Source organism: Corvus brachyrhynchos, unplaced genomic scaffold (assembly GCF_000691975.1).
Source record: "Corvus brachyrhynchos isolate BGI_N302 unplaced genomic scaffold, ASM69197v1 scaffold246, whole genome shotgun sequence".
Classification (NCBI taxonomy): Eukaryota; Metazoa; Chordata; class Aves; order Passeriformes; family Corvidae; genus Corvus; species Corvus brachyrhynchos.
In genome coordinates, this window is record NW_008238447.1 from 1,205,097 (window position 1) to 1,220,338 (window position 15,242).

The 15,242-nt window shown below is 38.8% G+C and overlaps 1 protein-coding gene across 4 annotated transcripts in view; it reads right to left on the bottom strand.

Annotated features, from left to right (window-relative positions):
* SOX5 (SRY-box 5) overlaps positions 1-15,242 on the bottom strand; it is a 601,783-nt gene that overhangs the window by 537,968 nt on the left and 48,573 nt on the right. For 2 of the 4 annotated variants that reach the window (XM_017736705.1, XM_017736701.1), the window contains exon 1: positions 6,906-7,002. The exons of the other annotated variants lie outside the window; for them this stretch is intronic. The gene's annotated coding sequence lies outside the window, so the exon portion shown is untranslated. Of the gene's footprint in view, positions 1-6,905; positions 7,003-15,242 lie in introns of those variants that run through there. 4 annotated transcript variants of the gene reach the window in all.

The following is a 15,242-nucleotide window of genomic DNA, read 5'->3' on the forward strand; positions in this document are numbered from 1 at the left end:
GCAGGAATGAGCCTAACCTGAGCCAAACCTGAGATCCCTTTTCTCCTATTCATGACAAAACCATGAGAAAGGGAGAAAATGTTCAACCACACTGCATATGCTCCATGAATCTACAAGTTTGCATTGACTCCAAGGGATCTTTATATCCAGCTCTGATCCCCCAACCAACAAGTAAATCCTGGACTTAGTCCTTTCCTCAGAACTCTTCAAAATTTCATGCTTATGAAAACACTATCAGGATTCAATGAATAGTATAATGGATCCAGAGGACAGAGACATGTATTTTTCCAACTTGATCCTTATTTGGGTGGGTGATCCTAACCACTTCTGCTGTAATTTCTCCACCCACAAAATAGGAATAATAGTAACTTACCTCTTTGATACAGTATTTTTGGTGAGTAAAAAGCACCATGAAAGTGCTGAATTCCATTACTAAGTGCTATTATAGTCTAAGTGGCATTTGGCAAAAATAAAGAGAATATAAAAGCATCCATGCTTGGATTTATTGTTTCAATTGGGAGTATTCCTTTGGACTGCCTTTGCCTTCTTCACCCAGCAGTATGAAGCACAAACACAACATTATGGAGAATGAGTGTTAATACGTTCAGATAAATGCACCTGTGAAACATTTGCAGACGTGATGGTGACACGCACCACAGAGGAATGGGATTACCATGTGTCAGCTGAGCTGGGTGTATGATTCTGTGTGGATGTTCTCAGCCTGCTGAAACTGCCTCTGAAAATTTTTTAAACTGTGATCACTCACTTTGAAAAAGTAGCTCCTCCATGAAGTTTTCAAAGCCAGAATCCTCACTGACTGTGGAGTCTTAATTCATAACTCGTCTGCTGGGATGGATGTGCTCCAGCCCTTACTTGGAATGCCAAACAACAGACTTAGTGTTGGTTGGTGAAGCAGGGGCAGAGTTAGAAACAAAAAAACCTATCCAGTTTCCCCATGATGATTCCCATTACTCTTTTTTTGTTTCCTTGAGATTGGATTTCCCAGGACAAGAAAAGTAAGTGGCCATCAACAGAGGGAAGGACATTCACTGCCACCACACAGGGAACTTGAGGCTTGCTCAAGGGACTCCCCAACTAGCAGAAACCCAAAACCCCACAGGGACAGATTTCCTGAAGGATGCTGAAGGACACATTTTCAGTGTGCAGTGACACCTGAACTGCCTCTGGGCCCTTATGGGGTAAAGGCTGTTTGGCCTGGGCCCAAACTGTGTCGCATGCCTTGTTCCAACAAGATGAAGTCACAGACAGCAGCCCGAGATCATGAAAAGAAGGTCACCCATATGACCCACCCTTCCTGAATCCCCACTGCTCATTCCCTCAGTGCCCCTCTCCATCTTCCCCTCCCACTTCTGCCTCCCCCTAATCCAGCTGTTTTCCAGCCTGAAAAAAAAATCCAAACAAAAAAATCCCACCTCTCATACACAAAACAGGATGTACAGAAAAGTAAAGCATTTCTGATTTCCTTCTCAGGGGATCAGGAGCAGGGCTGTTCCCTTGACTTTACATCAAAAGCTAATCCTCCCACCTCCTCCTCATAGACAGGCAAGTTCTCCAGACTCTTCCTCATTACATAAGGCACATGCATAATCCTTCCCCTCCCACAGAGCATCTCAACAAACACAATCCTCCGCCTCCCCCTCAATCACACCAAGTCTAATCCCAACACTTCTGACATTCCCAGCTAAATAGCCATCAGTACAGTGAGAACAAATGGAATGAAGCACAAACTCTGCACATGGTTTAAACAACAGCCTCACAACTGACTCTCTCAGTTTTCTACTCAGCCTTCATGTTCTGCTTCATACTTGCAATGTAAAATTATTTTTCTATATAAATTCTGTCTTGTGCTTGACTTCTTTTCTGTAGTTTCTTTTGTGAGGGATGAGAGGGAGACAGGGTGTTTTTTATTAGTGAATAGAAGATTTTGTTTTGTTGGTGGCATTTTATGACCATGTTTTAGAAACAAGTTCATGGTAAGTTCAGAGGAAAGGAATTTTCAAAGAAAATCTAACACAAAGCATTGTGGGGAATGATATGGAAAGTTGACAAAATTATGATAAACAATGAAAAAAAAAAACAAGTGTGGGGAAACACTGCATCAGTGTTTATCACATTGTTAACTTTTCTTATAGAAAATGCTTTATTGTCTGCAGTTTCTGAAAGAGATCTTAACCCAAGCTATGGGAGCAGAATGCTGCATATATAATGGGTTTGAAACATATTTTTTATATATATGGGAAAAAAAAAGAAAATGGCAAATATGTCTGTATGAGATAAGGCTTTCAGAACAAAATATAATACATGGAAATCCTTTCTTGAAGTGCTTTGTGGTCTTAAGGAGGTAGGAAACTTGAAACAGTTACAGTAAACACAAGTCTAAACAAGGTGTGAAAAACTGGGGCAGAAGCAGAAACAAAACCTGAAGTAAGCAGCTAAAAGAAGTAAGAGAAGTGATGTCTTACATGGTCATGGCTAATCTATTTACAGTTACTTTAAAATCCATTTAAGAACTCAGTTGCAAAAAAACCAGAGAATGTCTACGTGCAGCATTTAGGAAAGGTAGTTGGAAAATGAGGAATAAGTGGAGAGATGGGCACTCAGAACTTCTAGCTCTAATTCCAGGCTCCTTGTATCAAATTGGCTAAGCTGTACCACCTCTTAAACCAGTTCCTTCCCTGAATAATGGGGTGATAGCATTTTCCTCTCGAGCATGCTATCAAGATGAATTAACCAAATTATATTAACTAAGGCTCCCCCACCGTCTTTCTGCAAATCTTCTGTCAAGGCTCCTTACTTGCCTCGATGTCTACAAAGGCTATCTTGACTGCTGGGCAGCTGGTGTATTAAGATACCTGCCTATTATAAATGTATCTACATTAGAGAACAATTTGGTGCAACAGAGGCAGAGCACAAGGTGATTGCAGTTGATACCAGGGCACCTCCATCTATATTATCTGGGCTCAGGTTTACTATTGACTAGATTCAGCCCTGTGTGCTGTACTGAATCTTGTGTGTAGTTCATTTATGTTCCAAGGGACCAGCCACTGGTTTAGATCCTTGTATTTCTCTCAGTGCTCAGAGTACCTGTGGTGTGTTTCAGCACAGTAAATTCTGCTTTGTTTTCCTCCAGAGGTATCTAGTTCAACACAAACCAAAACCATTCTTCAAACCAAGCTGACATATGCTAAGTAAAAAACACCAGGGAGATTTTCTTCAAAACCGCAGGATTGGTCCCAACCAAAATGCTAAGACCAAAATGCTAGTAACCCATGCTGAATACTATATTTTTTCTTTATGCATTCCCTCCATCTCCTTATCCATATCATGGTTGTTTTCTTCTTTTAGTCTTCAAGATACATGAAGGTTTTACACCATGTAGGGTTTTGGTGGTGAAGTCACTCTATGAAAATTGCTCCTGGCTGCAGCTTACAGGGACTCACAAGCAGCTGCAATGGCACAAGGTGAAGTGCAAATAATTCATGTGCAAAGGCAGAAAGAAACATCTGTTTATAAACTAGTTTCCCCCCTGCACTGTGAAGTGAAGGTTTAAAATCTTTTGGGATGCAGTCAGATGCTGTGTTGAAGAATTATTTGGCTTATTATCTGTACTGTAAAATTAAGTTTCTAAACAATAATGCATTTAAATATTAGTGTTAATAATTTGTCTTCTTCTTATGGTGGTATGTTTTATCTTCCAACTTATTATCTTTCTGAAAGGACATTTTACCTATGGATACAAACCCTGCTGCAGGGTTTTTCCCATCTGTTGAAGGAACAGATAACAAATACAACTGTTAAGAGTATGGTTAGATATCCCCTATTTCGTATATGAAACAATTACTTGGACAGTGACTGTATAAAAGACATTTGATAATGAGAGTGTTGAGAGTATTTAGTAAGTACAGAAAAAGGACAACTCCTTGATACAGGCCAACCAATATTTTAAATAGCAAGGCTTCCATTTTGTTGTTACTGTGCTTTTAATTGCATGAGGTGTCGACTTCTATTCTTGTGGAGAAATCAGTCAGGAATCGACAATAATGAGGAGTATATTCAAAAAGGTTACTTCAAGCACCAGGAAGCTAATCTTCTTTGGTTATTCATAACTACTAAAGAGATAAAAGCTTATTCACAGAATAATTCAGAGCACCTAAGCTAAACACTGTCTCTGAACCACCGTCCACCCACATCCTTCCCCACTGAGAGAGGAACAGATGAAAGCCAGCCTTAAGTTAGTCTTTCGGAATAACCCCTGTTTGTGAACAGCATTTCCATATACTTCATCTCTTTAATCAGAGGGTTTAAAACACATTGTTTTATTTTGAACTCCAAGTGCTTCAATTTTGTCAGTCAAATCCCACTGAAATATTCTCAAATTTTAACATTTCATTTGGCCTTGCCATTAAAAATGCTTCAATAAAGTGAAGTAGAAGTATTTCAGCTTTGAGAGGTATTAATTTTTATCCTTTTGCAGAATATTCTTGTGGACTCCTGCTACTGATATTCAACTAAGGTCCTCATATATACTGTTTCAGCATAAGGTAAATCAGAATTGACCTGAGGTTATTACAACCAGATTTTAGAGATACTTTGCTGTTATTACCTTGTAGTCAGTCCCTGTGGATTAGCATTCATATAATAAGTTTACGGTTAAATAGCGTCTTAATACCTTAAAAATGTTCTAATGCCCTAGACAAATATTGTTCTAATACATTGTACCTTAAAGGTAGATACAGGGAACAGTAACGTTTTGGAGATGCTTGTGGTGGGAGCACTGTGCAGAAAATGAGTGGCTCTGTGTTAACAGGGATCACCCAGCAAACTCAGTGATAAGCAGTCAGTGGTACTGTGCCTTTAAGTCCTGGAAACACTATTTTTTAGTTTGTTTCGATTTTTGGATCAAGTTATTTTTGTAAATAAGAATAAATTATCATATTTAAAGTAGGTATTAAATTAACCACTATTAATCTCCTAGGGACCTAAGAAGCCTTAAAAAGCAGAGGAATTTTAAAAAGTCTTTTACTTTCATGTTTCTAATCATTGTTGTCTTTCTTGCTTCTAAAATCAAACCAGTTTTTCTCATCGTTTCTTGGGAACTCAGAACAAAATATTTGCAGAGACCAAAATCCTTGTGTGACCCAGAAACACCAGTACTTTCCAAAAATATAATGACATGCTAACCTATTAATGCAAAACTGATGCTTTACCTACTTTTCACTAAATCACACCAAAATGGTCCATTGTGGCAATCTCATTGAATGTGTTGCCAAACTTCCTTTATTAGAGACATTCACAGGAACAAAACCTTAAATTAATTAAGTATTAACTAATCATCTCACTGTCTAATCAGATTCTTTGCACTACTTAAAATAGTTATTGGATCTGTAAGGCATGTTTTTTTCCTATTTATTTATTTATTTTATTTTTGTTTATTTTTATTATTCCATTATATTTTCCACAAGTAATACAGGGTCCAGTTGACTTCCAAGTCTTCTGAGAGACTCAGTAAAATACTGGTTTGGTAACTGTGAGGGTTGAAAAATCTGGCCGTGGGTGTCCATCTCTGTACTTCTCCCACAATGTATCTAAACTTTCCCTCCTTTGAATTTATGTCAGAGCTGAGCTTTTAATGCATGGCCTTGGCTTGATTTATGAGTACATTTAAGGAATGTAAGGTCACTCAAGCTAGCAAACCAGCTGGCCTCCATGCAACAGAGCACAACAAAAACTTTAGGAAAAGTCTCCTTGGACTTACTTCAAACAATGTATAAAATAAATCTTTTAAATTTTACTTCAAAACACATAAATAAAACTATATTTTCATGTTTGAAAATGCAGACCTATTTTAAATGGCAGCCATAGATATACCAGAGAAAATGGGATTTTTCCCCATTTTGTCCTTACACAGCAGCATCCACAGTCATGGCTACTTTATTACGAGTCTGAAAAGAAGTATCTGAGGGAAGGAGACTCCCTTTAAATTAAAAATTAACAAAACTCTGTCAATTCTGTGATGTAACATCCTTTGGAATAGAGGACAAAAGGCCTTTCCAATACAATACACCAAGTTGTTAATGCTGCTGTCTGCAAAGCTTTATCAGGTGAATATTGTATGGAGACTGAAGAGACATCCATGTAGGACACCAGCTCCAATACATCATTCCACTGGCAGTTTGTGAAAAATCAGGGTTAATCTATAAAGACCACAGGGCAGACTAGAGAAAGGCAGTATTTATGGGCTCCTCTGTACTCAGTGAAGAAAAAGAGACATAGTATGAAGACAACAACAGCTTCCTACCTCCGTCAATTTACAGATTTACTTGAAGTATTCCAGTGAGGTGCAGAAACCTCACAGTAAATTTGCCTTAGTTTTTGCAACACCCTCCTAAGACAACAGTCAGAGTCTGCCAGTTTCCTGATAAATCAGCCATACGTGGTCAGCCACTCTGGAGCTATACATTGCCATTCAGGGAGACAGTAGAGGAGGTCTAGACAACCCTGCTTCCCCAGGGACAAAGCACTGCAAAGAACATACATATTTACACAGACCTAGTGTTGTCAAATATTGTGATTTCGCCATGAGATTCATAGCAGGCATTTCTCTTACAGTTCTGCTCTGCTTATTGGAGAATATCAGCTCAAATTTAACAAAGAAACGGAGCTACAAGCTGCGATGCTTAAAAAAACCCACCCTTGAAAGTGTGAACCCTGACAACTCCAATGCAAGAAAAATATAGAAGGGGATTGGGGCTTTTTTTATCTTACGATTTCTAAATGATTTTGTGGCCTGCTTCAACTGGTAATATTCACACAGATGGGTTAAATGTCATTTTGCACTCTGAATTAACTTCCCTAAAATCTGTTCTCCAAGCCTTGTCACTCACCTGAGTAATCCTCCTGGTTTTAAATGGGCCTCCATAAGTGACCAGACTAGTTTACTTCTGCACGCTGATGAGCGTTACGTAGGAGGTGCCGATACTCCCACATCCCTTTAAAAAGAAGATTAGGCACTAAGATAAGTGAAAACTTCTGTTCAAATTGGCTCAAATCCTTCTCCTATTTAAATTGGTGGCAGAACTCCCACTTACTTCAAAGGTCCAGGACAGGCACAGTGTATTAATTAGGACAGTGCAAAAACTCTCATTACAAAACTGAAGCATGTGACACTCACCTGATTTAAAACAAAACAAAACAAAAAAAAAACCAGCCTTGGATTTGCATGTCCGAGAACACTGGGCACTAAGACTTGGGTACAGAAGTACCCAAGCATTTTGGATTTTGAACTAAAACTACGTAAGAATGAGATAAATTTATTCATTACTCATTTGTTATAAACTTGAAAGTAAGGCCCTTTTAAAGCAGGTCTGAATTTGTTGGAATTCATGTAAATGAGAATAAAACTTGACCAAACAGTAGGTCATACTTGCCACAGTTCTACTTACACTGAAGAGGGCTGCAGCTTTTTAATTTTAAAGAAACTTTAGCGTTTGCACCACTCTCTGCAAAAGGAAAGAGCCCCCTTAGCAGGATGTAATTCCAGAGCTGTAATTCCAGTGTTGCCACATCAGACTCCTCTGATAGCAAATCCCCAGTGCGGGGCAAGTACAATTCATTTAATTTATCCTCCTGGCTCATTCCCACTCCTAGAAGATGGCGACATCAGCCTGGTCCATCTGAAAATATCCTCTCTGCCACATCAATTGAACCTGAGAACTGCACTTGGCAGGGCAGCAGCAACGCTTGCTCAGTCCTGACAGTGCAGGGGCTGAGCCTGAACTGCTGCTCCCTGGACCAAGTGGCGACACATCCAATTCAGCCTTTTTTTTGAAGAGATCGGGGAGCAAGCAGTCTAATGTCAGGCTGAATACTTTTAATATTTATAATGAATAAAATTATATGCTTGGAATGCAACATTCAGCATAACAGCATTAAAAGCTAAATTTTTATTTGGATTATATTCATGGTAATAATAAGGAATGTAGGGGTTTTTTTGTGACATAGGTTAAAGAGTCTGTAACCTCTAATTTGACAGGAACTCTATTATCAGTCTCTGGAAAATTAGACAAGATAGAATATTAAGACATCCAAAAACTGACACAAATAGAAAACTAGGTCTCTCACTTGCTCCTCTTTCTTTAAACAAGGAAGATGATTATATGCTGTTTGACATTCCATTTTCAGGGCAACTAAAGAGATGCCGGGAGTCACACTTCATTTATTCTTCCAAATGCCACCACTGAAAAAAAAATGTGTTGGTATTTGAAGGCACCATACTCCCACAAACAGCGGCCAGAATTAACCTTGTCTTCCTGATGGATTCATTTGTGAAGTCCCTCAGTTTAGTTTCTCAAGATGAAATTAAAAATACCCTCATGGCTTAGTGTAAGGTCTTAAAGCACACACACTACATGGTGGGCCAAAACTCCCCAGGGTGTAGCCTCGCTGAACTCATTGTATTAGACAAGTCAAGGGGAAATATGTTCTTGTAGAGATTTCCAGCCTCAAGATATTTGGATTTGCTTAAGGTTAGCATCTGAAATTTTACATAACTATTCTGACTGAACCCCACAAAATTTTGAGGTTCACAACCAGCTCTGAAACTAAGAGCAAATACTTTTCCAACTCTTTCCTGATTCTCAGTAAGATGTTTTGCTTTACAGTGTGAATAAAACAATGTTGTTTTATATCTTGTCATCCCAGTGAACAAAGGCATAATGTTGCACACATTTCTGTAAACAAACAAACAAACAAATCCCCATGTTTTTGTTGGAATTTTATCAATCCAAAATAGGCAAAAATAAAATTCAATTTTTTAAAATCTACTCAAAGCTGACACAAAAAATTAGAATCATTAGTGAGTTTTTAGTCTGTTCTTATTCAGGCAAAAGTCCCATTGAAATGAAGCCAACATTACTTCAAAATCTGAATACTGTTTCATTCAGCTTTTCAGCACCAAGATGAAGCTTTAGTTACAACCATCTGTCATGGGTATAATCTCATAGCACTGATACCCATTTCTCTTAAATATAACCTTTCTTCATAAACTCTTTATCTACCTCTGGGGTATATACAAAGCTCAAAAAATACAAATGGAAAATCACTATTTTCACTCTTATTGTACATGAACAATAATAGTACCTTGCACTGTAACAAAAATGCATCCCAGATAGCTTATCTAGGCTGAAACATACACTACAATACAGTATCTTGAAGACAGAGATTAAGACTTGTTTTGGCACATCTTGAAAGAACTAATGAACCAGAGGGATGGTGGAGAAGAAGACAATGTTGTATTTTTAGATTTCAACACATTGTGAGGCTTCTCAAATGGCAGTTCCTCCATTACCATTAAAAATCCACTATATATGCATTACTGACTATTAATAAGATGAAGCTTACAATGTACTTCAATGGGAAAAATCACAGATACATAGAAAACATTGTAAGAATTGTATCTTATAATAAAGCATAATCATCCTTGAGAGCTTGCATTCCTCAATATACAAATATTTCACCCTGGTCTTGCTAATGTGTGACAAAAGGCTCAGAACTCTGGACAAAATAGAGAAATAGGGGTTGATGGTGACTGAAATGAGGAAACAGCACAGGCACTGAACTGGGTGTCAGACAAGTTGGGGCTGCATTTCTAACTGGGCTACTTCTTTCTCTCAGACCAAGCAGTGGGTCATGCCAAACTCAACTATCCAAATACCTGTGCAGTTCAAGGTGTGGACAGAGACATTTATTTGCCCTCTGGCCTGTCTGGCTGGAATCCATCCTGGTCCATACAGCCACATTAGCAGGATGCTCTGTCCACCTGCAGTGCTGGAACACACTAATTTAGTTCGTTACTTCCAGACTAGTCTGAGCATGCCCTTCCCTGCAGACATGCCCCTCACTGAAAAATAACAGGTCAAGGTCAAAACAGAAATTTCAAGTAGTGTTATATTAAGTGCTATATTGATCGGTTGTTTTTATTTTCACACATAAAATCCTAAATAATGTATTATCTTTCAATGAACCAAAATCTGAAAGTCATCACCAACTGCCCGGAACAGAAGGCAGGACAAAGTTGTTCAGGGGAAAGAAGACTCCTGATTTTTCATATGTCTAAAATCTTTGACTCAAAACATATTTTTTACATCAGCCATGATTTTTGAAGACATGAAATGACTACACTGTTAATGAAATAATTTTTAGAACTTAAAGGCCTGGTTTTCATCTTCAGTGACAACACAATACTAAGAGGTTGGTTTGAGATTTTTTGCAAGGAACATCATTTAAAAACAGATACTTCTAACTCCTCAAGATAAGCAGTTGCAAAACCACAGTGCTTCAATTTAAAAAGTCCGTATCAGACATTATACACTTCCTGAGGATTCTGGGAAGTGTAGTTTCCTAGCTTAGTTTTCTCCTAAAACATAATAAATTTAAGACAAACCATCCAGCTATTTTTGTTGGTAAAAACGAGGCAAATATTGCCCCCTGAAATTATCTCCACAACTGAAGGGAAGAAAACCAAGTGAGCCTATTCCTCTGGTGTAAACAGATTATCTCCTTGTTTAAAGTGATGAAGTTGTCCCTCCCTGTTGGACAAATATATAAAACAATATATCTTATCTGTGTGCCAGGGTACTGGGTAATATCTCCAGGGCTGGCTATCAGCTGGTTTAGTTGTAAGACTGTTTTACATTAGGCATAGCGAGAGCAGGAATTTGGTAATCACCGAGAAGAGGGCAGGAGGAGAAAATAGGTCAGATAGCTTACAAACATGCCAGAAACAGAGACTAATAGTTCTACTTTTTATTCTATAATAAAATTAATGTTGCCCCAGCAGCATGCTATTTGGTATATCCATCTAATCTATTAAACAAACAAGAAGACAAAGGATTAGCTGAAGATAGTACTCCTGTGTATTTGTGAACTAGTTTCTTGTAATTAACAAAATTGATGATAAATATAATTTTGTTTTTACTTTCTCTTCATTTTCGCTTACAAACATGCAATATTATATATCAACTCGAATAAAATCTGCTAAACTGATTACGAAACTACAAATCTATGATTTATTTAGATGTTTAGTAACAGCATTTTCCCTTTTGCTGGTTCCTTCACGTACTAGAAAGAAAGGAAAAGACAGGAGGAGATATGCACAATTTCACCCACCAGAATTTCACATTAAACCCTGCAATGTGCACACAGCAAAGCAAACAGTGCAAAAAACATGAAAGGGGAGAAAACGCTGGACAACTCTGAACAAAAGCAATCTCAAGTACAAAGACTTGAGATTTTTTTAAGATCTTTGCAAGCAGAGAGGAAAATAAGTGCTTCAAAATGGGGGCAAAGTGAAGAGGGTTCTTTATAAACACTGACTCGAAGCCTTCAGACATTAAAGACTCACATTATAGACTAACGCTATAAACTGCCCCAAACCTCATCTCTCTAAATGCTTGAATTAATTTTTCTCTTGTCACTGGGAATTAAGTTTACTTGGTCAATCAAAACTGTCTGATTCTCTGCAAGAATTTTCATCCTTTAGTACAGTTTGTAAGCAGCTCTGCAGAACAGGCCCTTTGAAACTATAAAAGAAGACAAAGGTAAATGGCACTACTGCAGCAGGGAGAGTCCTGCAGAGAGGAAACCCAACAAAAGATTCATTATGCTATTAACAATAAGAAAACAGCTCTATGATTTCCTCTTATTTCTAATATTTGTATTGGCTTGGTGCCCTAAAAAACCCAGTAAGTCCTCCTGCACCTCAAAATCGGAATGGAGTTTATAGATAAAATTAAAAGACTACAGGTAAAATATTTTTTTCCCTAAAAATACTATTGCTGGCATTTGAAAAATTCTCTTTTCCCTGCTTTGCCTCACAGGCACAGTGGACAAGTGTGCTCAGTTTAAGATTCCCAAATTTATCATATCTGCTGCAATGACAGCATACTCACATGATGACAGTAGCCAAGATATCAGTGCTGATTCATATCTGCATGAAACTCACTCTTCGGTTCATAAAATTCTTCTTATCTTTTTGCTAAGTTTGAGGTCTGCTGGAATCTAAAAGCTCAAAATGAAAAACAGCCTGTGTCTATTCTGGGGCTGAGCTGGAAGAAAAAACCAAGTTCCACACCTTTCCCCCAAAACAGTAACACATTCAGTTTTATTTATAACTCTCACCTATTTTGGAAATTTTTGTGAACCTGGCCTGACATTCAAATTGGTAATTCAGCTTAAAACTAGGCGAGGCTCCTCTCCTTTTATGCCTCCATACAATTGCTTTGAGAAGATTAATAAACAACAAAGATATTAATAGCATACCATGACAAGACCTATGACTGTCACAACATAATTATTCTAAAAACCAGAGGTAAATAGACAAAATCTACTATGAACTCCTGTTAAGCAGCAAACAGAAGAAGGAAAAGATAGTGTCTATATGTTGGAGATTATAAAAGGTTCTGAAAACTGCAGTGTGACTTTGGCATGGGTGACACAGAGTTGTGAATATTTTCAAGGAGATCCCATCAGACCTTGGAACTAACAATCCTCTTTCAAATCTGTCTACTTCTTCCTTTTAATCTTCCTTTTCTGTTGTTTTTGCTTGAGAGAAAACAACAAGGCATGATGCTGTGGGAGAGATGCCAATACTCAGCTCCTGCTGAGAAGTGGAAAAAAAAAAAGATGTGCTGGAGCTGGAGCTGCTGAATCCTGCTCACTTTGTGCAAAGGAATTAAACAGCGTCTCCCTTCACTGCCTAAATAGGGCAAATTTGGTTTACCTGGGTGAGAGAATGTCTTTCACTGAGGGTGTGAAGTAATATGACGTGTGTTTGAGGTAGAAAAGGATGTGTCAATTCAACTCTGTTGCTGCCATAGGCAGCATCCAAGGGAGATGGGAATTTCTCTGTTCTAGGTGGTGAGATCCTCCACACCTGCCTCGACAAGGAGATGCAGCAGTTCCTCCATGGTGGAACATCTCAAGTGCTCAGACCATGAGTCACAGACACACTTTTGATGGCAGCAGGAGCAATTGGGTATGGACAAAAACAAAAGCAAAAAAACCAAACAAAAAATCCATTTTATCTCATTTTTGAGCAAAGATTTGGGATACTGTATAAAATGGAATTTTCAGAATTCAGCTTTTAACTTTCTCCACCTGCTTTAAGTTTTTTATACAGTATTTTTAACTGAGAGGATGACACAGGACACAGGAGACATCTGAACAAAGCTATTTGCTGTTGTTCAGTCTCCATCACAGGGTGTGGCTGGGAGTTCAGAAAACTGGAATTTCTACCACATGGCACAGCTGCCATGAAGAACAAGCCCCACGTTCAGTATTTAGTCTTAAACACTATTTTTCTAAAAAAGAACCTCTTCATAAATTACAAAAAAACCTAGCAATATTGGCATCAATCATGTACTCTGAAGGCCTCAAATTATTTTTACATAGAAAACCGAACACTACAATCCATATAAAAAAACCTAGAGTGCACAGGGAAGTCAAGTATTTTCTCCTAATCTGATGTTTTTTCCATGGTCCCACAGTTTCTTCATCTCCAAACACTGACTCAGAGTGTAAGTAAGTAATTCTGAATTTGGGAGTTTTTGAAACATTACTGCAGAAGAACTTGCCTTCTGTGGAAGTCCACAGCATCTGCATTTACATTCTTAGAATATTAACATTATTCTGTTCCAAAGGAGAACTGATCACCTTGCTCTAAAATTGGGTCCTTTCCAAGCAGTGAAAAGCAGAAAAAGTGATTGTGATGCCTAGTCAGAAACACACACACACACACACACACAGAGCTCAGAGCTCACATTTTGTTTTACAAATCCAGGCTAAGACAACAGAGTACATCCAAAGCCATGAGCAGCATCCTGAGTTTTGGGGCACCTCCATGGGCCAGTGACCAGGCTCAAGCAATGCCAAACTCCTCCTCCCCCTTCACAGGCATGGTGACAATTTGCATGGATAAGCAAAAGTATTCAGCAGTTGCTGGATTTCACGTCCAACTTTTCCACTCCCCCCCCAGTCCCAAGGCAAGGCCACAGCAGAAAAGCAAGCAAGTCAGACAGCACCATGCCACAGGCCACCAGCCGGACCGCTCAGAGTTATTCTTTAAGAGGGTTTTTACATCTTACAATTTACGTAGGAAGTTACATCCTTCTCTCTCTCCTTTCCTTCTTTCTCCCACCAATTATTCATTTAACTTTTTGGAAGCAAACAGAAAAGGGAGCCAGTCCTTGCAGGACGGGCACCTACCACGGAGATTTTGTTCTCCCTCTGACAGTCATCCCAGCAGCAGCACAAAGCTCAGAAAACAGAGCCACAGCTCACAGCCAGGCTCTTTCACCTGGATTGCCAGTGAGCTCTGAGCTTCAAGGCTGACAGCTGAAGTAAAACTCCACCTGAGTGACACAGAGGGACACAGGAGAAAGGATTCCACCTCTAAAGACCTTTCTCCAATTCAAGCCCTCTCTGCTGGGAGCCATGCAGTGGGAGCAAAGATGTGTATCCCCAGGGATTTGCACCCTTCCATGCCAGGCCCTGACCATCCACAATGGCATGATGTCTCTGTGAGAGGGTGGCCCTGATACCAGATGCTGCATGTCATGGAGACGGGAGCAGAAATCAGAAGAAAAAGTTAAATACATTCCCTCTTTCTCACACATGTGCGAGTTATTTCTCCACAGCAGCCAATATACAGGCTCCAGAACTGCAGTTTTCTTCACACTAGTTCAGTCCTCCTTTCCAAAAAGAAAGAGGCTTAATTTGAAGCTCAGTTCAGTCAGGAGAGAAAAACAGTCCTTCAGCTGCAAAGATTTGCAAGCCATATGTAGTACTTTGGGGTTTCAATTTTTCTTTGCATCATTTACCCTGTGCCTGGTCAAACATTTTTTCTCCCTTGACTTTTCCAGGCCTCTTCCTCACCAGCCCACCAGTTTTTGCTCACATGCCTGTTTTAATGAGCCTTCCTTATATCCCTCCCTTCAGACCAAGCTGTTTTAATATTTCTGGTTTATTCATTTCTTTTTAAATTCTGAGCAACTAAACAAACTTAAAAAGCAATTATTTTCAGGACTAGTAAAAAGAAACAAAGTTTCTACATGTTTTCAAAATGAGCATCTGATCTATTTAACAAAAAACCAAAACAGTACATAACTATAAGACTCTTACCTTCTGACCAAGCTATGCAGAAGAAATCTTAACTTCAGCTATCA